Genomic DNA, 23,763 nt, shown 5'->3' with positions numbered 1-23,763 from the left:
AATAGAATTTTGTTAGGATAATATGGAGCAGAAATAGCTTCTTTTGTTATGGGATTTGTGATAAATATCCTAGGAGGAAAAACTATGTTTAGTTGCCAGATTTTGAACACATAAGAATACAGTTTATGCATTTGTGATTACAGACTTAATACAAACTTCATTATCAAGCTTATGCCTTCAGATCCAATATTTACACTCTTCTGAATCATTTTATAGTGTGCTTGTGAAGTGTTGAAGGGCCCTCATCACTACGCTGGTACACTCTATTTTCAAGTTTCTTTACTAGTTACATATTTGGATTTGAAAGTTATTTTATGTGCTGTAGGAAAGGTTATGTTATTGAAGTTATCAATTGAAAAGGACTTGCATTCGTTGTGAACAGAACCTTGTAAAAGGATTCAACCAATTCTGATCTTGAAAATTGATATATATGCTTGCTGTCATACAGTTTCCATATTGCTTATTGGCTTTGACTTTGAAGACAGTTCATGGTTTGATTTCCAAGTGATTTAGATTTGTAATTGTTAAATTCAATTTGCAGTTTGATAAGTGACTCTTGTAAAAGATTCAACTGTTATTGGTTTGCAACATTACTTATCTTATTCACTGTTTGATTTAATTAGTTGTTGAAATTACTTTGGATTGTTATGATTGGGAAGGTTCTATTGAGCAATATTCTTGTAAGAGAATGATAGGATTTTAACCAGTCATTAATACTCTGTTTCGTTATCTAGGCAATCAGAACTTCACTAGGTTAGTTTTCATCTAAAATTGAGGCTTAAGTAATTAAAAAAACAAGGACGGACCTCTTGTAAAAAGAGCATTGTTGACTCATTTTACTAAGCTGTCATTAGAACCTTAGATCATTCTAGATATATATACTTTAGATGAGCACCTCTAAGTGTACTTTCCTGGGTTGATAAAGGAATTAAGAGTTTAACTTACCTTAGTAAGTAAAGACCAAACATTTTGGTGCCGTTGCTGGGGAGGTGCAACTGGAAAGATTAAAAAAAAATCTAAAAAACACTTAAAATCAACAAAACAACAAAAGCATAGATTTAAATTTAATTTTTAGTCATGACTATTTATGTCTAGATTTAGGGATGAGAAAGGAAGATTCACAAAACCCCCCAACCAACAACTAACCCACCATTAGGAGCAGAACCATTAGAAAAGATTGAGTACATAACACCAACTAGAAAAGTTACTGTGGAAAAACTTGAGGAAAAACAAAGAACAGGCCAAAGACTTACTCTCATTGAAAGAAAAATCCTACTAGCTCATGAGGCCAAGAAGAGAAATATACCCTAGACTTCTACAGTAGGAAGACCAAAAGATAGTAGTACAAGAATTCAACAGCCTATCTTTGAACAAATTTTTCCTCAAGAACTAAAACAAGAGGAAGAGATAGAAACCTTAGACAAATCACAAATCACAATGGTTGAAGATGGAGGATCTAGAGGACCTACTGCAGAACAATTAAGAGAGTATGAAAGACAAATGGAAGAAAGGAGAAGAAAAAGAGAAAATGAAGAAAAACAAGGAAATGATACTTTGTTTGGAGGAGATCAAAATCCAAATCCACCAGAGGCAGAGGAATCCACATTTAAATTTCCAATTCAAGACAGAGGAGAGTATATGGATGAGGAGATTAAAATGAAAAATATACCGCCATCTGTATTACCAAACTTTTATGGTATGGCATCAGAAGACCCTGATTCATTTTTGTTTGAATTTGACATAGTATGCCGAACCTATGGATATACCGATGATGCACATAGACTTAGACTTTTTCCTGCTACATTAAAAGCAGTAGCACTTAGGTGGTTCATGGGATTAGGTGAACATTCAGTCACTGATTGGGATGACATGAGAAAAATCTTTTTGAAGAAGTATCAACCTTACTGTTGATCAAAATATTCTAAAGATGATATCTTTAGAATGGATCAACAAGAAGATGAGACCTTAGAGGAATACTTGGAAAGATTCTCATATAATCTACAAAAATCAAAACATAGAACCATGTCTGTTGATCTTATTTGGACAATATTTCTTAAAGGCATCCAGGATGAGTATTTAGATGACCTCAATCTCATGGGTAAAGGGGATATTTCCAATTTACCTTTTGAGGAGATTGCTGATTTGTGTCAAAAGTACTCTAGAAGTAGGGCAAGAAATGGAAAAAGAGCTATGACATCCAAGATCACAAAATCTGCCACAGGAAATATAACTAGAGCTGAACTAGGCAATTTATTTGAAGATTTCAAAACAGATCTTCTAAGTACTTTGGGGAATCAAATAGACACTTTAAAAGAAAAGAAACGACAAGATGAACAAGAACAAGAGTTATCTATATTCTGTCCCAAATGCAGACAAAAACATGCTTTGAAAGAATGTCCTTTAAATAATGTGCAGATTTGTGGGTTTTGTACAGAAAATCATGACACTAAGGATTGCACAAAGATGAAAATTTTGTAGAATTACAATTTGGAAGCCAATGCAGAAATGGAGAACATGTATTTCATGGGAGCTAGAAGGCCATGGTAGCCAAGACCTCCAAGTATGTATCAAAATCCAAATTCAGCAAATTACAACATGCCTGTTCAAAATTATTGGAATGTTCCTATGCCTTGGCAAAATTGGTTTAATCGACAACATCAAACTTATTCACAACAAGGATGGAAAGGATATTCTTATCCTCAATAGTTTACTAAACAAGAACCTCAACAATCTCAACAACCATTTGCTCAGCCATATCCCCAAAACTATCAGCCAAAATATTCTTAGCCATATCCACAACAATACCCTCAGCAACTAGTTGTTTATCAACATCAGAATCTCCAACAAACTTTACCTGCCCTTCCACAAGTAAATTCACCACAGCTGTAACTACCATCCAACCAACCTCCTAGACCCACACAACTACCAGCTCAACCCATAGCTAACCCAAACAACCGAATAGATAGATCAGCTTACAACATGGACGAAGGACAATTGTACACAACTCTGCCATTGCAAAATATTGAATTAAGGTCAGGCTGAACTTTGCAAAAAGAACCTCCACCTATTCCAACACAGTCACAAAATGAGAATCAAATTGATGAACAAGAAAATCCAACACTTAGTAAACAAAATGATCCAACACAACACAATCTAGAACAAGATAAACAAATCAAAACACTACAACCACCTCCATTCCCAGAACGACTACTTCAACCAAAATTACCCACACCATTACCACAATTTGATGTTCTTGATGAATTGAGAAATGTGTATGTCAAAATGCCATTACTCCAGGAAATCAAGGATATTCCGATTTATACCAAAGCCATTAAGGAGCTCTATCTCAAAAAGCCTGCAAAGAAAAGATTTGATCCACAAACAATACATGTTATAGGCAATTTAGTTGGCTTGATGTCAAATATCATTTCCATGGAAAAATATGTTGACCCAGGCATACCTAGAGTCACAACAATTATCAACAAAATATCAATTCCAAACACTCTGATTGACTTAGGAGCTGCAATAAATGTTATGACATTGGAGACAATGAAAATTTTGCAGCTAACAAATTTACAGACAACCCCGATTGTTTTGGAATTAGCAGATCGCTCTAAAGTCAATCCTGAAGGGATACTGGAAGACATAATTGTTTCACTGGACTCTTGGGAGTATCCAGTTGATTTCTTAGTACTCCAGCCAAAATCAAACTTAGGAGTACACCCACTCATACTTGGCAGACCATGGTTAGCAACTGTTGATGCATTCATTGGGTGTAGATCTGGTAACATGATCATTTCTAGAGGCACGGAAAGAAAACAACTTACCTTGTACCCATCAGCACAAGCACCAACAGTAACACAAAACCTATGGCTTGATGACAAAGTCAATGATAAGGAAGAAATCTACTCTGTCTTAAGCATTAATCAAATGTATGATTTCAGGGAGAACAACAATGAGGATTTAGTGGAAATGTTTATCTCTCAACCTGATGTTTCAGAGGAATTGAGAAATGAACAATACACTGCTGCAGATCAAATATTGGCACAAAGCTTTCAGGAAACTTGTACCATGTATTCTATGAAAACATTATTTGAAGAAATTTTTCCAATCGACTCTATTACAAACACACAAAGCAAGACTATAGAAATCAGCCCAGGAAAAACATTGAACATTGGGGCATTTCTAGAAACATCTCAGGAATGGAAATTGCTTGATTTTCTCACCAAATACCAAAAGGCATTTGCTTGGGACTACACTAACATGCATGGAATTCATCCAGAAACTTGCACTCACCATATTTATATAGACACAAGTATTCAACCATTGAGGCAGCCACAGAGATGGATGAACCCCATGCTCAAAGAGATTGTAAGGGATGAATTTCCAAAGCTATTAAAAGTAAAGTTCATTTACCCCATTTCCAATAGCCAATGGTTATCTCCACTAGTAGTAGTCCCTAAGAAAAATGGTAAGTGGCGAGTTTGTGTTGACTACAGAGAACTAAATAAAGCCACCCTTAATTTCTTCCACCATTCATTAACCAAGTTTTTGATACATTAGCTGGAAAAATGTCATATTCCTTTCTCGATGGTTTTAGTGGTTACAATAAGATAAGCATAGCCTTGGAAGACCAGGGCAAAACAACATTTACCTATCCCTGGGGCACACATGCTTACAACATGCTACCATTTGGCTTGTGCAATGCACCAACAACATTTCAGAGAGCAGTATTAGTAATTTTTGCTGATCTGGTCCACGAATGCATTGAGGTATATATGGATGATTTTTCAGTATATGGTAATTCCTTTGACAACTCTTTGCAAAATATTGAACAAGTTTTACAACAATGTATAGAAACCAACTTGTCTTTAAGCAATGAAAAATGTTATATGATGATGAATGAGGGAATCAAGGTAGATCAAACCAAAATACAAATTATTGTCAAACCGCCAATTCCAATCAATCCAAAAGATGTAAGGAGCTTTCTTGGTTATGCAAGCTACTATAGGATATTTATTGAAAAATTTAGTAGGATAGCCTTGCCTTTATTTAAGCTTCTTGCAAAGGATGTACCTTTCAGTTGGAATGAGGCATGTCAAAAAGCATTTGAGAAACTTAAAGAAAAACTAAGCACTACACCAGTTTTGAGAGGACCCAATTGGACTTTACCTTTTCACATCTCAACTGATGCATCCAACACAGCAGTAGGGGCTTCATTAGGGTAAAAAGAAGATGCTTTAACTTATGCCATTTACTTTATCAGTAAAAATTTGACACCTGCTGAACTCAACTACACAGTAACGGAAAAGGAAATGCTTGCAATTATACATGCAGTGAACAAATTTCACCACTACATAACCGGATATGAAGTCCTTGTTCATACTGACCACTCCGCCATTAAATATTTAATGAACAAACCTATTACTAATGGCAGGATCACCAGATGGTTACTCTTATTTTAGGAATTTAATATCACCATACTGGATAGACCAGGGAAAGAAAACCAGGTAGCCGACTACTTCTCTAGATTACAAAATCCAGGTGAAGTTGTCCAAGTTGAAGATTCATTTCCTGATGAACACTTGTTTGCAATTTCAGTATTAACACCATGGTATGCTGACTTAGCTAATTACTTGTCCACAGGAAAAGTACCTCCATCATTCAGTTCAAAGGAGAAGAAAAGACTCATCAAACAAAGTGCAAGATATTCATGGGTTAACGATGACTTGTTTTATACTGGTTATGATATGATTATTAGAAGATGCATTAGAGAGGATGAAATTATTGACATACTAACATCATGCCATGATCAACCTTGTGGTGGCCATTTTGCAGCAAAGAGGACAACACAAAAAATTCTTAGCCTTGGCTTCTATTGGCCATCAATTTTCAAGGATTCAAAAAGGTATGTAAGAAGTTGTGACAGCTGCCAACGCATGGGAAAACCAACCACCTCTGATGAGATGCCACTATAGCCACAAGTTCATCTAGAACCATTTGAAAAATGGGCTCTAGATTTTGTTCGACCCATCAATCCCCCATCCAAAGGCAAGAAATACATTCTTGTATGTACCGATTATGTGACCAAATGGGCTGAAGAAAAGGCACTTATCAGAGCAACAGAACAAACAGTAGTCAATTTCCTCTTTGAAGAAATTTTTGTTAGATATGGAGTGCCCAGAGAGATAGTGATAGACCAAGGGACTCAATTTACTTCTAAGCTAGTTCAAGAAATCATAGACAAGTACAAAATCAAGCACAGAAGGAGTACACCCTACCATCCGCAGGCCAATGGCCAAGTGGAATCTACAAACAAGACACTAGAGGGGATTATGACAAAAACAGTGGCAACAAACAGAAAGGATTGGGCAGACAAGCTCAATGAAGCACTTTGGGCATATAGAATCACTTGGAAAAACACAACAGGGTTTACACCTTATCAGCTAGTGTATGGTAAGGAAGTCATGCTACCAATAGAATTTCAAATACCTACATACAAATTGGCAGCAGACTTAGGAATAGATCTCTCTGAATCACAAAAGGAATGAATCATGCAATTGAATCAGCTGGATGAAATGAGACTGCAAGCAGTGGAAAGGACAACAATGATACAACAACAGAGGAGGCAATGGCATGATAAGTTAATTAAAAAGAAGGAGTTTCAAGTTGGCGACTGGGCATTACTCTTTGACTCAAAGTTCAAAGACTATAAAGCCAAATTTACAACCCACTGGATGGGGCCTTATGAAATCATAGAAGTCTTTGAGAATGGATCAGTCAAGCTCACAACCATTGATCAAGAGGAACAAACATTTCTAGTGAACGGGCACAGGCTAAAGATCTATCATAAGCTTGTCAGCAAAGAAGATTTCATGACAACAGTATCACAACAAAAGGAGGTACAGATAGTACAACAACCAGCTGTAATATCTAAGCCTTAATCAATTTATATTTCTCTACTTCAAAACTTAAAAAAAAAAACAATAATAAAAAAAAACAATAAAAAAAAAACTAAAAAAAAAACCATAATAATGTTTAGATATGAAAACCAGATATGGCATAATCTAAACAGAATTCTTATGAGAAAACCAAGCAATTGGCTTGTAAGAATTCCTTTTCCTTTAGTTCAAGTTTGAAATAAAAGTACTCTGCAACAAACATGACTTGAGGACAAGTCAAACAATCAGTAGGGGGGAAGAAAGTCTGAACTTGTTCATGCTTTTTCATCTCCCTAATTTCATCTCCAACAGAGGAAGAGATTGTCTTTACATTTTCTAATAGATTCTTAAATAAATGATTGTTGTTCAGTATTTTCAAAAAGGATTTGATTTTAAACTCAGAACATATCTTAGAAAGGGACCCATTATATATAGTTTCTCAGAAAGGGACCTGTTATGTACAATTTTGAATTCTCAGGCCAGGAACCTGTTTTATGCACAATATCATAATGGGATTTATTCAGAGGAAGATTGCATCAACAAAGAAGAAAACCGCACCCAAGAAGAAGAAGATTGCAAAGAAGAAGATTGGACTGCACCTAAGAAGAAAGAGATTACATTTAAAAGAGAAATGGACACCATCACATTTTTCCTGAACATATCAAGCAACAAAAGCCAGCTCCCAAACAAAGAGATATCAGAGGGCTGTAAGAATTGTCATTTTAATATTTTTAATTTCTTTTATTAATTTCAATTTTTAGATGGTGGTTTATGATAATTATTGATTTTAGTTTCTAAATACCTAGTTTATCCTATATCGTTCATTCTTATATCCTGTAGGAGTTAGTCCTACTCTTCTACCTATATCCTATAACTATAACCTATTTCCTATTTCTGAACATTAGTCCTATCTTCTACCTTGTATATATTCCTAAAAGTCTGATCCTTAACACCTACCTTTTGATCCTGTACATATATTTCTAATCAACCTATAGTCATAAGTACCAACAGACCTACCAAAACTAAGCATGCATACTTAAGAACCAATTAAGTCACCAACTGCAGATTGGAAGTATCAATTTGTAAGCCACAAAACCAAATTTTGAAGAAGGGATCAGGCCACGAATACGAAGGATTTATAAATTTTTATGGTTTTCAACCTAAATTTTTTTAAATCTAGAAAATAAAACATAATTGATAGACAAAAGGGTATGTGATCATAAGTAAGGATTAACGGCTAGTTCAACAAAATCATCATGACCTGATGCTCTTGTGATCTGAAGGTATCATAATGGTCCGTATACCCAATTTTATCATTCAAAGACCACTGCCAGGACTCCATAGGCCATCATTAAAAATCCTTGTGTAAGGCATTGAAGGGATTATCAATGAAGAGACAGAGGGTTCATTGCATAAACACGTAATGAATGAAGGAAGTGAGAATGAAACCACTGTGATAAGAAGGGAAGTAAGTATTGTATTCATCACGGAGTATAGGTAGAAGTCCATACCTGTAGAAAATGCTATGAATGAGAGTTGTTTGCCATTCTGAAGGTTATAAAGCAACCCTCTCTGAGATACATAAGGGTATAGTGTTACGAGTATGTTGACAATACCAATGTCGACATACGAGTAAAAGGGCCATGGTGTAGGGGAGACTCTACAGAACCGGTTGAAGGGTATTTTGATTTAATTGGAAGCATCCTCCACTAAACACGAGATACACATAGTACTCAAGCTCAGGTAGATTTCTTATCACAATTATGGTAATTTTTTTTACAGCATAAGAAAAACACAGTAATTTCTTCTCCCTTACAGCTGTAAATTCTTCTTACATGATCCAAAAATAGATCCTGGATAAACCTCTAAGTCTAAAAGACTTCATGCAAGAGGTAAAAGAGTGCCAAATGGCACAAATCCTTTGTAAATAAGAGCAAAATGAAAATCGTAGGCTACTCCTAGAAATAGTTTCATTGCAGAGATCTTTTCATTTCGAATCCAATGCAACTTGAATGGGTGAAAATAGACTCCGGATGAAGGAGTTATTGTAAAATGAAAATTGCCCATTGTCCTCAGAAAAGGAGGCAATTATTTTGAGCTATATTGAAAATTTTGATTATAGGCTCATAGGCCAATCCACAACTGACACATGGCAGGCCAGGATTGGGTCACATGGCCCACTCTGATTGGTTTAAGAAGCATTGATATCACATCTGCAGATGGCTATATAAAGGTGGAACCTCAGGTCTTAAGGCATCGCGACATGAGATTGCCGAAATATCGCATCGCTTAAATCCAAAGGGAAAGGACCAAGACCGTGAACAGGTGAGTTGTCGATGTGCGATGGGCCGATCAAGCGGAGATTGCAATCGGCGCTGGCATAAATCATTAGATGAAGAGGACTCAGACTAGTGCAATTTGCGATTGTGACTTATTGCATTGCAGTATCATGTCGACACAACATCGGAGCGGGGCCACATATGTTTTATATATATATGCGATAAGTGATCAACCAGACCCGATGGAAAAATAGGCGCTATCTCATAAGATTTGAGATCCCCCAAATGCCATTTTCAATGTATTTATGCGTATTTTGTTATTTAACGAAATACAAAGGGACAAAGCCATTGCGATAAGTGACAATGACTAATAGGTGGACCTAATGGGAGAATACGACATACTTATGAAAGTTTTAAGTCCATTATATTATGTTTTATGCAGGTTTCCCGTGTTTTCACAACGTTCTCTATGTAAACAGAGAACGACTGTTACTAAGGAATTTAAAGCACTAATTGCCCTCCCGTGCAAAACAATTGGCCACCATAACTTGGGACGTTATCAATGACTGCTAAATGCTCCAGAAGGAAGGTGAAGGGATATCGACCAGGAGCCAGAGAGCCCGAGAGCTAAAACAAATAGACAAGTGCTGATAGGCTTAAAAAGCCGTTCCATGACCGAAACAGGGTTGGCTGAGCCTAAAGAGCACGATTAAGAGGCATAAGTAGGCAACGCGGAGATAGAGTAAACTCCAGAAGTGCAGAGAGTCTTTGGAGTCATTCAGAGGTTGAGTGAAAAGCCAGAGAACTCAATTAATAGCAGCGTATTGTTGTTGAAGGTTGCTGTTGGGGCTTTGCTGTGAAGCAGAAGCCAAGATGCAGCGTAGAAGCAAAAGCGAATGCATGAGGCTGAGACAGAGCCAAGAGTCCATAGACCAAGAGCCCAGAGCCTAAGAGTTGGAGCTAGAGCAAGAAGGTCGAGAGCTTCAAGAGCCAGGGATAAGATGGTGCCGAAACCCATAGTGTTTAGTGTAACCAATGGAGTTGAGCCTGAGAGCTTGTAAAAGATTGCTACCATAATCCTAGAGAGCCTAGTCGAGTTGACTAGAGCTCACGAAGACGTAGCCCAAGATTTGTGGGTGAACTCCTAATTAATTTGATGTCTTATGTGTGTGTTTTTCAGCACATTAATTTGCAACACATAATCAGTTTAAAACAACTACAAGCATACACCCATATTTTCAAGCATTTCTTAATTCCGCATTGGTTAATCAAATAGACTTGGGAAAATTTAAAGCTTTGGAAGTGGGAGAGGTTCTTGTAGATTAGGAAAGAAGCCTAAGAGCCCCATTTTCAGATCAGGTGGTATCAGAGCTTAAGATTGGTTAACCACACCTTAAAATGAGGTTATATCAAAATTCTTGATTGACAGAGCAAAGATTGCTTGTCTAAAAGGTGTTTAAACAGTCAGAGGTTGATTGTATGCTTTTTTGCACACTGACTATTTTTTGAGTTTGCAGAGGTGAAGGGAAAGCTATTGATTGCTCAGTCCAAGAAGGACAAGAAGGAGAAGAGGTGAAAGAATTCTTCTATCCCAAGTGTATCCTCAAATTCCTTCTCCATCACAAGACTCTTTGATGGAGACATGAAGCAAGACTTGTTCATCATGATGGACAATGTGAGAGAAATGTATGAGGATGGAAGGAAGAGCAGCATACTTAGAGAGCAGTTGAATTCCATGAAGGAAGAGAAGTAGATGCTTGCTGACAAATTGCAGGAAATGGAGAGGAAACTTCATATTGCAAATATGAACCTAAAAAGGTGCATGAGTTGGAGTCACAGCTCTTTGTTGCCCAAGAAGCCTTAGTCAATTATCATCTTGAAGAAGAGGTAAGCCATTCCAGTTTGTCTTCAAATTCTTCTGAGAATGCTTGTATCGGTTCTTTTGAAAAACATACTAGAGGCATAGGTTCCAAGCTAATGTCCAAGATGGGCTATGAAGGAAAGGGCTTGGGAAAGCATGCACAAGGTATTGTTGAACCAATAATTATTGAGGAAAGGCCTAAGTATTTGGGTTTTGGCTATGGACAATCTTATGAAGAGAGTTCCAAAGCTGCCATGAAGGCCATCGAAACTGTTCCAAGAAGGAGTTTCATTCCATGTCCTCTACCTCAAGAGTGTGAAGGTTGTATTCAAGAGGAATGCAATGGTTTGAAACATCATTTGCAGGGTGTAGGTGTTTTGAAGCACACACTTGAATCAGAGAGCTGAGTAGACTCAAACAAATGAAGAGATTGATGATATGCCAAAGGGAGCCACTTATTCATTTGCTTCACCTCCTCATGAAGGTAGTAAAGGTGAAAGAGGTAGGTATAAATCTGGTTCTAAACATTTTCCTTTTGATTTTGCAAAGGAAGAAACATTTCGACATAGATATGGGAAAAGAGTTGCTTGTTCCTTTTGTGGTTTGGATAACCATCATATTTCTAGATGTTGGAAGAGAATGGCCACATACAAGAAGCTTTTGAAGGAAAGGAAGCAAAAAGCCAAAGGTCCATTGGACAAGGCAAATCATGCTATCAAGAGGATGCACATGTGTTGCACTTAGTGCCATAAGCAAGGGCATATTGCTGAAAGACGTTGGACTTTGAATCCAACAATTCTTCCACAAAAGCTGAAGAAGAGGATGGAAAGAGAAGATGGCAGAAATGGAAAGAAAGATTCCATGAATGATGTGTCTAAAGATGATTCACATATTGATGCTGAAGTACAGACAAAGGAAGGACCTTTGAAATGGATTGGTAAGAAATGGTTAGAGTTCTTATCCAATTAAAATTTGAATGCCTATTGATAATGTGCATCTATTTGCATTTCTGTGGTAATCGAATGCAAGTGCAGGGTTGTTGCCAAGAAGACCAGCCCATCCAAGAAGGGAAGTGGTAAGAAACTCTGGTTCAGAGGCACTATGCAAAGGCAAGTGTAGGGAGGCTAAAAGAAGAGGGTAAGTCACTCTCATTTACTGTTCAGATCAATATATCAGTCTTTTGGAGACCAAAAGTTCTTTTAGTGGGAAGTCGTGATCCAAAAATGGATCCTGGATAAATCTCTACCTCTAAAAGACTTCATGCAAGAGGTAAAAGAGTGCCAAATGGCACAAATACTTTGTAAATCAGAGGAAAATGAAAATCATAGGCTACTCGTGGAAATAGTCTCTGCAAATATCTCCTCATTTTGAATCCAACGCAACTTGAATGGGCAAAAACGGACTCCAGAGGAAGGAGTTATTGTAAATAAAAATTTCCCAATGTCCTTAGAAAATGAGGGAATTTCATTAAATTTTGAACTATATTGAAAATTTTGATTATAGGTTCACGGGCCAATCCACAGCTGACACATGGAAGACCGAGATTGGGCCACGTGGCCTACTCTGATTGGGTTAAGAAGCATTGATATTGCATTGGCGGATGGCTATATAAAGGGGGAACCTCAGGTCTTAGGGCATCGAGACATGCGATTGTCGAAATATCACATGGCTTAAATCCAAAGGGAAAGGACCAAGACCATGAACATGTGACTTGTCAATGTACGATGGGCCGATCAAGTAGAGGTCGCAATTGGCACTGGCATAAATCATTAGATGAATAGGCCTCAGACTTATCGCATCGTAGTATCGTGTCAGCACAACATCAGAGCGGGGCCACATATGTTATCTATATATATATGCAATAAGTGATCAGCTAGACTCGATGGAAAAATAGGCGCTATCTCATAAGATTTGAGATCCGCCAAATGCCATTTTTCAATGTATTTACGTGTATTTTGTTGTTTAACGAAATAAAAAGGGAAAAATCCATTGCGATAAGCGACAGAGACCAATAGGCGGACCCGATGGGAGAATAGGGCATAGTTATGAAAGTTTGAAGTCCGATATATTATGTTTTATGCAGATTTCCCGTGTTTTCACATCGTTCTCTGCGTAAATAGAGAATGACTGTTACTAAGGAATTTAAAGCATTGATTTCCCTTCCGTGCGAAACAAATGGCCACCATACCTTGGGACGTTATCAATGACTGCTAAATTCTCCAGAACGAAGGTGAAGGGACAATGACTGGGAGTTAGAGAGCCCAATAGCTGAAACGAACAGATAAGCGCCGATGGGCTTAAAAAGCTGTTTCATGATCGAAACAGGGTTGGCTAAGCCTGAAGAGCATGATTAAGAGGCATAAGCAGGCAGCGCAGAAACAGAGGAAACTCTAGAGTTGCAAAGAGTCTTTGGAGTCACTTGGAGGTCGAGTGAAAAGCCAAAGAACTCAATTGACAACAGCGTATTGTTGTTGAAGGTTGCTATTGGGGCTTTGCTGTGAAGCAGAAGCCAAGAGGCAGTGCAGAAGCCAAGAGGCAGTGTAGAAGCAAAAGTGAATGTGCGAGGCCGAGACAAAGATGAGAAGCCAGAGCCCAAGAGCCGAGAGCCTAAGAGCCGGAGCCAGAGCAAGAAGGTCGAGAGCTTCAAGAGCCAGGGATAAGATGGTGTCGATACTCATAGTGTTCAGTGTAACCAACGGAGTTGAGCTTGAGAGCTTGTAAAAGATTGCTGCCATAATCCCAGAGAGCCTAGTCGAGTTGACTAGAGCTCATGGAGACATAGCCCAAGATTTGTGGGTGAACTCCTAATTAATTTGCTATCTTATGTGTGTGTTTTTCTGCTGCTTTATTTATTGTTATATGCATTTATATATCAGTTTCAGCACATTAATTTACAACACATAATTAGTTTAAAACAACTACAAGCATACACCCATATTTTCAAGTATTTCTTAATTCTGCATTGGTTAATCAAATAGACTTGGGAAAATCTAAAGCTTTGGAAGTGGGAGAGGTTCTTGTAGATTAGACAAGAAGCCTAAGAGCACCATTTTCAAATCATCACAGTACAGTGTAACCAGAAAAACTTTTTCTCATGGATAACCGAGTAGAGCCACAACAATTTGACCCTTCCAAATACCATAAGGACTACATAGACATTTTTAGGGCAAAAATATGGCTGGCATTCTCAAAAAAATATAGTGGGTACAATGAGAAAATGACAAGGGAGTTTTCCTTTTCATTTACTGGAGAGAGAGCCATTGTAGGAAACTTGTCTTTTAGGGTCTCAGAAGACACAATTGCTCAAGCAATAGGCATAAGCCCAGAAGGGGAGAAGTATTTTAAAACCAAGCAGTTCAAAGAAAAAACATGGACACATTTCATATCCAGGACAAGGGTATCATCAGTTGACTGGAAATAAGGGATTCCTAGGAGTTGGCTTATTCATCCATGGGATGAAATAGTTTATGTCATTCAAAAATTTATAACCTGTGAGGGAAGATACAACATTGTATTTCTTTATCATATCAAATTGTTAATGCATCTAAGAGGGGACTGCATTATAAGTTTGCCTTATTTTCTTTTACAAAGTTTGACTAAAATGTCTAAGACCATACAAAAACAAAGGAAAAACAAGGATAAGAGTCTATACCATTTTGGTTTGGTAAAAATCTTGATTGAATTTGAACTGCAAAAGATAAGTGTGACCTGGAAGAAGTTCTTGGTAACTAATGAGTTTATGACAGATGAGGAGCAAGCAAAGCAACAAAATTCACAAGAAGAGCATCATAATTCAAAGGAAGGGAAACAACATGCAGAACTAGTGATTGATGTAGATGCTATAGAGGAAAACTTTTCAGGGTATAGACAGAGTAACTCTGTTCCATCCAACAGTAGTATCAGAACAAGAAGTATGGTAAGGGGGGAAGCTGAGAGAGCTGAACAAGATAAAATTTTTACCACTTATACAAGGAAGTCCAGAAAGACCAAGTTTGGTCAGAAAGGGAAAATGGTGGAGGAAGATGACATTCTACAACAGCCCCAGTACGACTACATACAAGGATTGGAAAGTAAAGACAAGGAAAAGGAACAACAAGAACAAAAGTTCTCAGGTAAAAAGAAAAGAAAACTGGAAAGGAAAATTGAGAAATTACAGCAGCAGCTTATGGAATCAGAAGTCTTGGAAAGAGTGGTAAAAAAGGAAAATGAAACACTCAAGATACAAAGCAAGAAGTTTCAAGATGAGAATGCAAAATTGAAAAAGAAGATTAAAAAACTCACAGCCTATAAAATGCAAATCTGTAGGAAGGCCTATAAAATTTACAAGCAAAAGAAGGCAATTAAAACCAAGTATCAAATTTTGAAGATGGAGTATGAAGCCCAAATGAACATCAATGCTTTACTTCCGGCAGTAGAGGCAGAAGCAGAGTCTAGAATTTATTTGCATGAGGGCATGCAAAATCCTGAGTTTGGGGGAATGTTGGTACCAAATTATGACTGTCCATTTTATTAAAAAATCCTCTTTTGATTATCATTTTGACCATCTAACCTTCATATTCCAGCTATAATCCTTAGAAACTAAATGATATGATGTCATTATCATTATTTTTAGCTTGAAATTAATTTTTGAAATTATTGTGTTAAAATGACATTTTTTAGAAAATTACAAGAAGTTGTAACTTCCTGTAATTTCTCCATTGTTTGACATATTGCATAGCAGGTGAGTGAATTTGAAGCTTGTGGGCATGAAGCTAAATGTACAAGGATGGTGGATTTCCTATCCACTTTCAAATTTGAAGAAAGCAGGTGTTCAGTCAACGCTGGTCAAACCCAACCACTTCAACGAAATTTCTAGATTTTTATGAACAAATAATTTCTATTTTGAGAATTTTTTCATAAAGGAAGGAATTGATCTAATTTCGACCTTGTTGGATGTAATTAATAGAATTTTGTTAGGATAATATGGAGCAGAAATAACTTCTTTTGTTATGGGATTTGTGACAAATAGCCTAGGAGGAAAAACTATGTTTAGTTGCCAGATTTTGAACACATAAGAATACAATTTATGCATTTGTGATTTCAGACTTAATATAGACTTCGTTATCAAGCTTATGCATTCAGATCCAATAGATACACTCTTCTGAATTGTTTCATAGTGTGCTTGTGAAGTGTTGAAGGGCCCTCATCACTACGCTGGTACACTCTATTTTCAAGTTTTTTCACTAGTTACATATTTGGATTTGAAAGTTATTTTATGTGCTATAGGAAAGGTTATGTTATTGAAGTTATCAATTGAAAAGGACTTGCATTCGTTGTGAACAGAACCTTCTAAAAGGATTCAACCAATTCTGATCTTGAAAATTGATATATATGTTTGCTATCATACAGTTTCTATATTGCTTATTGGCTTTGACTTTAAAGACAGTTCATGGTTTGATTTCCAAGTGATTCAGATTTGTAATTGTTAAATTCAATTTGCAGTTTGATAAGTGACTCTTGTAAAAGATACAATTGTTATTGGTTTACAAAATTACTTATCTTATTCATTGTTTGATTTAATTAGTTTTTTAAATTACTTTGGATTGTTATGATTGGGGAGGTTCTATTGAGCAATATTCTTGTAAAAGAATGATAGGATTTTAACCAGTCATTAAAGAATCTATTTTGTTATCTAGGCAATTATAACTTCACTAGGTTAGTTTTCATCTAAAAATGAGGCTTAAGTAATTAAAAAAACAAGGAAGGACCTCTTGTAAGAAGAGCATTGTTGATTAATTTTACTAAGTTGTCATTAGAACCTTAAATCCTTCTAGATCTATATAATTTAGATAAGCACCTCTAAGTGTACTTTCCTGGGTTGATAAAGGAATTAAGAGTTTAACCTACCTTAGTAAGTAAAGACCAAACACTAATGGAGTGCTGGGTTTAGTGAGTTGTGCCAATATTGGATGGTATCAGGCATCCAGATGTTGAACTTGTGGTGCAAGAAAGCAAAGTTAGGGAAATCCTTATGGAAAAATCAAATTTAGAGTCGCTGCATCAAAGGAATGATGAAACAAGACAACAGAATATAGCAACATTAAAAGCAGAGAAAGAGGACTCGGAAGCCACACTTTTAACTGTGCAAACAAAGAACTCTGGCCTCGGGAAAAGGCTTAGTGAAGCACAACGTTTATCTAGGATTGAAGTTGGAAATCATTGGCCTGAAGATAAATTTTCCCCTTCCGATATCTTGTCTTGCTAGCCTTGTGCCCATCATAGCCCACAAAACATGCATCTCCCACATCAAGCCGCTATCCAGCTAATGTGCCTATGGTTCCTCCTGAATTCGCTTCACCGAAACTACCACAAAGAAACCAAGCTATTCCACGAACCACGTCTAACAACAAATTACCTGAAATTTTAGAATAGAATGGCAGCCACATCAATGCTAGAGTCAACGCAATGCCATGTCCACATCTACGCCAAGTGGTTATGAGACAACGTTGCACCCATCCTACGTGGAGTCTAGAAACATCACTGTTCTAGGAAAAGAGCAACTATTCACCAAAATTGTCCCTGTTTCGACATTTAGTTGCAAACTAATGTTATTCATGACAAATTTTTATGATCAATGATCTGCCTCTTGTGTTTTTTTAATTAGCTGTTGAAAAGCCCTAATTTGTAAATCGATGCATATATAAGTTTGAGAAATTTCCTGGAGTAGGAGTCAGTCAATTAGTCAATTAATTAGATCGTAAGGAAGGAAATTGATCTAGCCAGGGACATTGCGCACGAGAGGAAGGCACAAAAGGGAAGAGGAGCTGTCCCAATGTAGGCTCATGCAGTTAATAACTAGTGGATCTCTCCTTTTGTCTTGCTAGAGCTGAGCATTGTCTACTTGATGTAAAAGACTGTGTTTTTTTTTAGGAATTAATTGAAGGAAATTTTATCCATGCTTTGTCTATTCATTTATTGCATCTAATGATTCTGATTACTGTGTGAACCAGGTTAAGCGAGGGTGTGAGCTGGTTGGGTTGGCCGCCAGACCAGCTCGACACTACTCTACAGTTCTTAAACTAATTAGCATTTAGATTATTATTTACTGTGTAACACTTTCAGTCTCTTTTCCTTCTTCAAGTCAATGTTATTTAATTTGCTGTAACGTTTTCCTTTTAGCTCCAAACTTCATTGATTTTCTGCATTAAGAAATTATTCCTGTACTTGAGATTTGCACTTACACTTGGGATATTTCTCCAGTTATTATTTACAAGATCCGCTTATGCATTGATGAGCTATAATTGATTTATATTCGAGAACATGAAAATGATGTGAGTGATTATGGTTTTGAGGTACTGACATATTCATTTAAACTATGCTTACAAAAACCATATATTACTTATATGTTGCGGAGTCGATATTAATGAAAGAAGATTGTGTCATGTTGAAAACAATAATATTTACTTTCCATTAAACTTCTGGACAGTTCTCCATGATTTAATTTTAGGGACAAGGAAGGAGAGATTCATATTAATTTAATTTCTTTCATAAGTTTATTTACACAGTAAATTTCCTTGATTAACTTTACACAGAATTAGTACAGGTAGAATTAGTGTAGGTAGAATTAGTGCAAGCAGAATGGTTTTGAATTGCTTTTGAATTTATTCCATCATTTACAGTCTTTTTGTTATTGTTCCGGCATGCTTGATTTCCAGTTCTGATTTCCCTTCTGGTTGCTCGTACTTAGAATTTCCTTTCGCATTGTTAATTGCCTTTTATTTCCCGCATGATTTAATTGTTTGGATTGGTGTTTTCTTGAATTCTCTTTTAGTGCAGAATTTCATTTATTGATGAGATTAATATGCAAGATAGACTAGCATTTATTTTGCAAGTTGCCAAGGGATTTCTCTGGCATTTCCAGTGCTACATCTCGAAGTTCACGAACTTTTTGGATTGACAAATTAAATGTTGGTACATTTATAAGATATATACTGCACCCAACAACGGTGTTGTGTATAGTTTGTACATGTGGTGTTGTGTTCATGTGGTGTGGTGTACATGTGGTGTTGCGTACACATCGTGTAGGTGGTGTTGTGTACATGTGATGCTATGTACACGTTGTGTAGGTGGTGTTGTGTACATGTTGTGCTATGTGCATGTTGTACAAGTGGTGTTGTGTACATGTTGTACATGTGGTGATGTGTGCATATGATTCTATGTACATGTGGTACATGTGGTGTTGCATGCATGTGGTTCTATGTACACATTATGCAGGTGGTGTTGTGTACATGTGGTGTTATGTACACATTGTGTAGGTGGTTTTATGTACATGTGGTGTTGTGTACACATTGTGCAGATGGTATTATGTACAGGTGGTACTGTGTACAAGTTGTAAATATGGTGCTTTTGTACATGTGGTATTATGTTATGGGTATTGTGTAGTTGTTGTGTTGCAACATGTGTATTCATTGTATTGTATGGTGTGTACATATAAGTATTGTGTTGTACACAAGGTGTATGTATATGTATTATATTGTAAACTGAGTGTAGGTGTATGTGTTGTGTCGTACTCCGAGTGTAGGTGTGTTTGTTTTGTTGTACATTGTGTATGTGTATGTGTCATACAATGCCATGGGAAATGCAGGTATGGGACTGTCTAGGCCCTTATTTCTGATATTGAGGGTAGAGGTCGTTTAGTCTTGGGATACCCCTGTTTCTGATATTAAGGGAGGAGGCATTTTAGTCTCTGGATTCCCTTGTTTCTTAAAGAGAAGAGAAAGCATTGGGTGCTTTCTGGGTTTGGAAAATAAAACCAGTGTGTATACATGGTCAAAGAGAATAGGAGACATTGCGTGCTTCCCAGGTTTAGAAAACGATTCAGTGTGTGTATAGAAGGCACAAAGAAAAAAGAACAAAGAACAATGGTAGAAGCAAAGAACCGATTGAGACACAAGTATCAATATTTTATTTTAGTTTTGATTATGAATGTGATCTATGATTATGATTTATGATGGTTTCATTTTGAGCTAACCGAGTGTGATATGTTTATACATGATGATTTGATTAAAGGGCTAGTTTCACTTGTTGTGTCAGGAGGTAAACATAATTGTAAGTGTACCTTTTTGACTAGCCACTAATGAGGTATAATTTGAATCTAATGAAAATTATGTTCTTGGTACAGGAAAGGAGGGGAGTCCCTGACTTGGGTGGTTTATTTGACTGCAAGAATTAGCAGAAACAGAAAAAGGAATTGGAACAAGAAGTAGTATGTTGGTAAAACACTTCAGGAGCAGGGCCATTGTGGGACACTAGTACCCAATAATGTCCATTGATTTCCATGAACATGCTATGATCAGTATGATGGTTTTGAGGAAAAGATATGCCTTAGTTTTTGGACCTTCCAATGCGAGGAAACCTTTCCAAGGGATGGATCACCCGCTAAAGGAGATGTCGAGGAACTTGGAAGGTGAGTGACTACACGAAAGCGGGTGACCAAATTTCTCGAGAGACTCTGTAGTAGAGAAGGGAAGGTCGGGGATGGAATTTTTTTTTTTGTCATCACATTGTCAAATGGAACTAGATGCACATTAGGAGTGTGCCCTAAAACAAGGAGCCGATAATTGTTCACTGGGAGAACAAGTAGTGCAAGGATCATAGCACTGGACAGTAGATGTAGCTTTGACTTTGGCAGTGGATTTTGGATTTCTTGGGAAGGAGGTGAATTCTGGTATTACTTTGAGGGCAGAGATGTGAGCCTTTGGATTCCCTTGTTGTTTATGCAAGAATCATATCCTTTTATTTGTTGGTTAAAACACATGTACATATGTATGTATGTGTATACTATTGTGAATATTGTATGGAGTTGGATTTATAAAGTGCCATAGATATTATGATTATTTATTGTTTGAAGAAAATGTGCATAAGTATATATGTGATTGTTATTTTAAATACAATAATGAGATATGTTATAAAGCTCCAGTAAATGATATGTCTATTTATTTTTCAATGGTTGTTCATTGTAAATATTGCATCGATTTGGGTTATAAAGCTCCATGGGCAGTATATTTTGGATTTTAGCAGTTATGCTAGTCATAGGTGTCATAGAACACACGATGTTCACCTAAAGGGTGTAGAAATTTTGAATAATATGACACATATTCACAAAGATTATCCTGATTATACACTTATAAGCGGAACATGCATAATACATAACCTCCTCTACGTTGATCATCAATTTACAGAAGAAGAAACATTCACGGGCATACATAGAAGCATCAATCACACATATCAACACAGTATTTTCCCGGGGAAAGCATCTCGCTAAAAACCCCACACTATCTGTATATTAATGATTGAGACCATGTAACATTACAAAGTATAATGCTTATCACAAGCAATCTAGTACCAGCTCCACCTGTTACACACAATACAGCTCAGGTCTGATCTCCAAATCTATTCCACTGCTTGCCTACCTCTCCAGCTCAATACCTGCTCAAGAACTGATGAGAATGGCTTCCCAAACTCGTATTTCACCTCAAAATAATCACTCAAACTTTGTTGGACGTGAGAAAAGGCTACAATACTGGGAAAATACGTGAGAAAACTCATTGGCATACTCAATCCCTTGATTGTGCAAGATATGGTGCACAACTATAGTCACAACTGATAGCAATCTGATTCTCTACCACCTGTCCCTGTTGAACTGAACATGCACTGACATGCAACTGAGTTAACTGATGTATTCATTAGTTGCATCATGAGTTAATAATTAGTTTAACAACTCATCATTAGTCTATCTGCAGTTAGACTAACTACAACTAGTTTAACCAAGTCAAACTGAACACAACTCCATCAACTCCACAATCAACTCCACCAAACTCAACTGATTGAGTTCTAACTGAAGTCATGCATGCAACAACTCAACTGACTCATAAGAAAAGCGTATTTCCTTCTGACAGCTGCATGTGCCACCTCTTTAGCTCAAACTGAAGTGCTCCAAGAGAATAATATCAAGTTTATAGTCCAAATATTATTATGAGACAATAATATTTGACTTTTCTATTTTTGATAGCCAGTCTAAAAATAGACTTTGATCACTCACACTGTGATCATTCACACTTTCATCAAAAATAGAAGTCCATCTATTTTTCCCAACTTGACCAATCATCCATAAACAGCAACCTGCAATCCATAGACATGATCCATATGTCTAAAAATAGACTTGCGCCAAAAATAGCCTGCGGGCCCACTTAGTGAAGGCGACTTTTTTCACTAAGCTCCATCATCTTGTTGCACCCTCAACAAGCATTTCTTGTTGCACACTTTTCAACAAAGGGGAGGGGTTTGTAACAACCATGGGTCAAAATTTCATTTAATAAAGTTAATAAAGGAGAAATAAGACCACGATCATGGGACATGTATTCTAAGTTGATTGTTGTGAAAAACAACCTAGTGGGTGTTCATTTCTATTTATTATGGCTAAGGAATTTTGAAAAGGAAAAAAGGCATTAATTAGCATTTTATTTATGAATTGTTGGCTTGTTGGGGTCTGTCTAACCCAGCCCAGAAGTGTTTTAGCCAAACAAATCTCACACTACCAACCCTTTCGGCAATAGTCTGCGGAACGCGGACTGAATTCTCACCCGAGGTAGTTGGGGAGGGTGCTGGAACCAAGTTTCCACACCCTTGGGATGTCTTGATGTGGTCTGGAGGGGTGACGACCCGTTCTGTGCCCTCGTTCCACTTTGCGCTATTGTCAGGCTTCCATGTAGATCCATAACAAGGTGCTTCTTAATTCTTATTATTGTTACACTAAAAAATGTCACCATGACTATTTACAGTTAGGATGGCTCTATCAACAGTCATACTACCCTCTTAGGCAAGTCTTATGCCTCTTCTCTCCATGTCAAACTCCAAAAAAGAGAGAAAGTCTTTCTAAATGTATTTATCTCTGGGGACGCAGGTTCTCTCAACCTTACCTGCGGGGACGCACCCAATGTTCACAAAAGATGCGTCTTTGGATGCTATATATGTAAAGGGGCAGGTGCGTCCCCCTGAAAAGGTTAAAATGCACAAGTTTCATCTTTAAAAAGTCACTTGTGGTCATTTCTAGAGCATTCTAGAAGGTTGTTCGACATGTATTGAGCGCCTCCAGATGGTTCATGCACTCCTACCAAAGAGGAACGTATCCCATCAATAAGGGAGCTATCCCAACCAAAGAGGGGATTATCCCATTGATGGTGGACCTGATTAACTTCCTCTTGAGCACTATAAATACAGGCATTGGGCCAGAAGGAGGAGAGGTTGAAAGCTATACATTTCTAAGGGTAAATGCTGCAGGAATTAGGACTCCCATTTAGAAGCTTGTGAGGAGAGATCGCCATCTTTGCTTGTTCTATTTGGAAGTGGGTGAGCTTTGTCAAAGTAAAGGAGAACTCTTGTGGACCCTGGAAGGAGCTTGCACAACACCAAGGCTCAGGTTGTAATGGTTCCTTTTGATTACCTTTAATGCAAATTAGTCCATTCTTCTCAATAACTTGTTGTTTATGAGTTATTTCATGTGCTCCTTGGTCTATATGTTGAATATGCTTTGTTTTATGTTATAATCAGGTGCTATTTAATGGTTTGAATGTTGGTGATTGCAGGTTTTGGAGAAAAGGAGGAGCTCATCCAAATCAACAAAGCTTGGACTTCTACAACAACA

Source organism: Pinus tabuliformis, chromosome 2_2 (assembly GCF_031772625.1).
Source record: "Pinus tabuliformis cultivar Carrire ecotype Pingquan chromosome 2_2, CPIR1, whole genome shotgun sequence".
NCBI lineage: Eukaryota > Viridiplantae > Streptophyta > Pinopsida > Pinales > Pinaceae > Pinus > Pinus tabuliformis.
The sequence above is the reverse complement of the archived record's forward strand: the minus strand, read 5'-3'. Positions refer to the sequence as shown.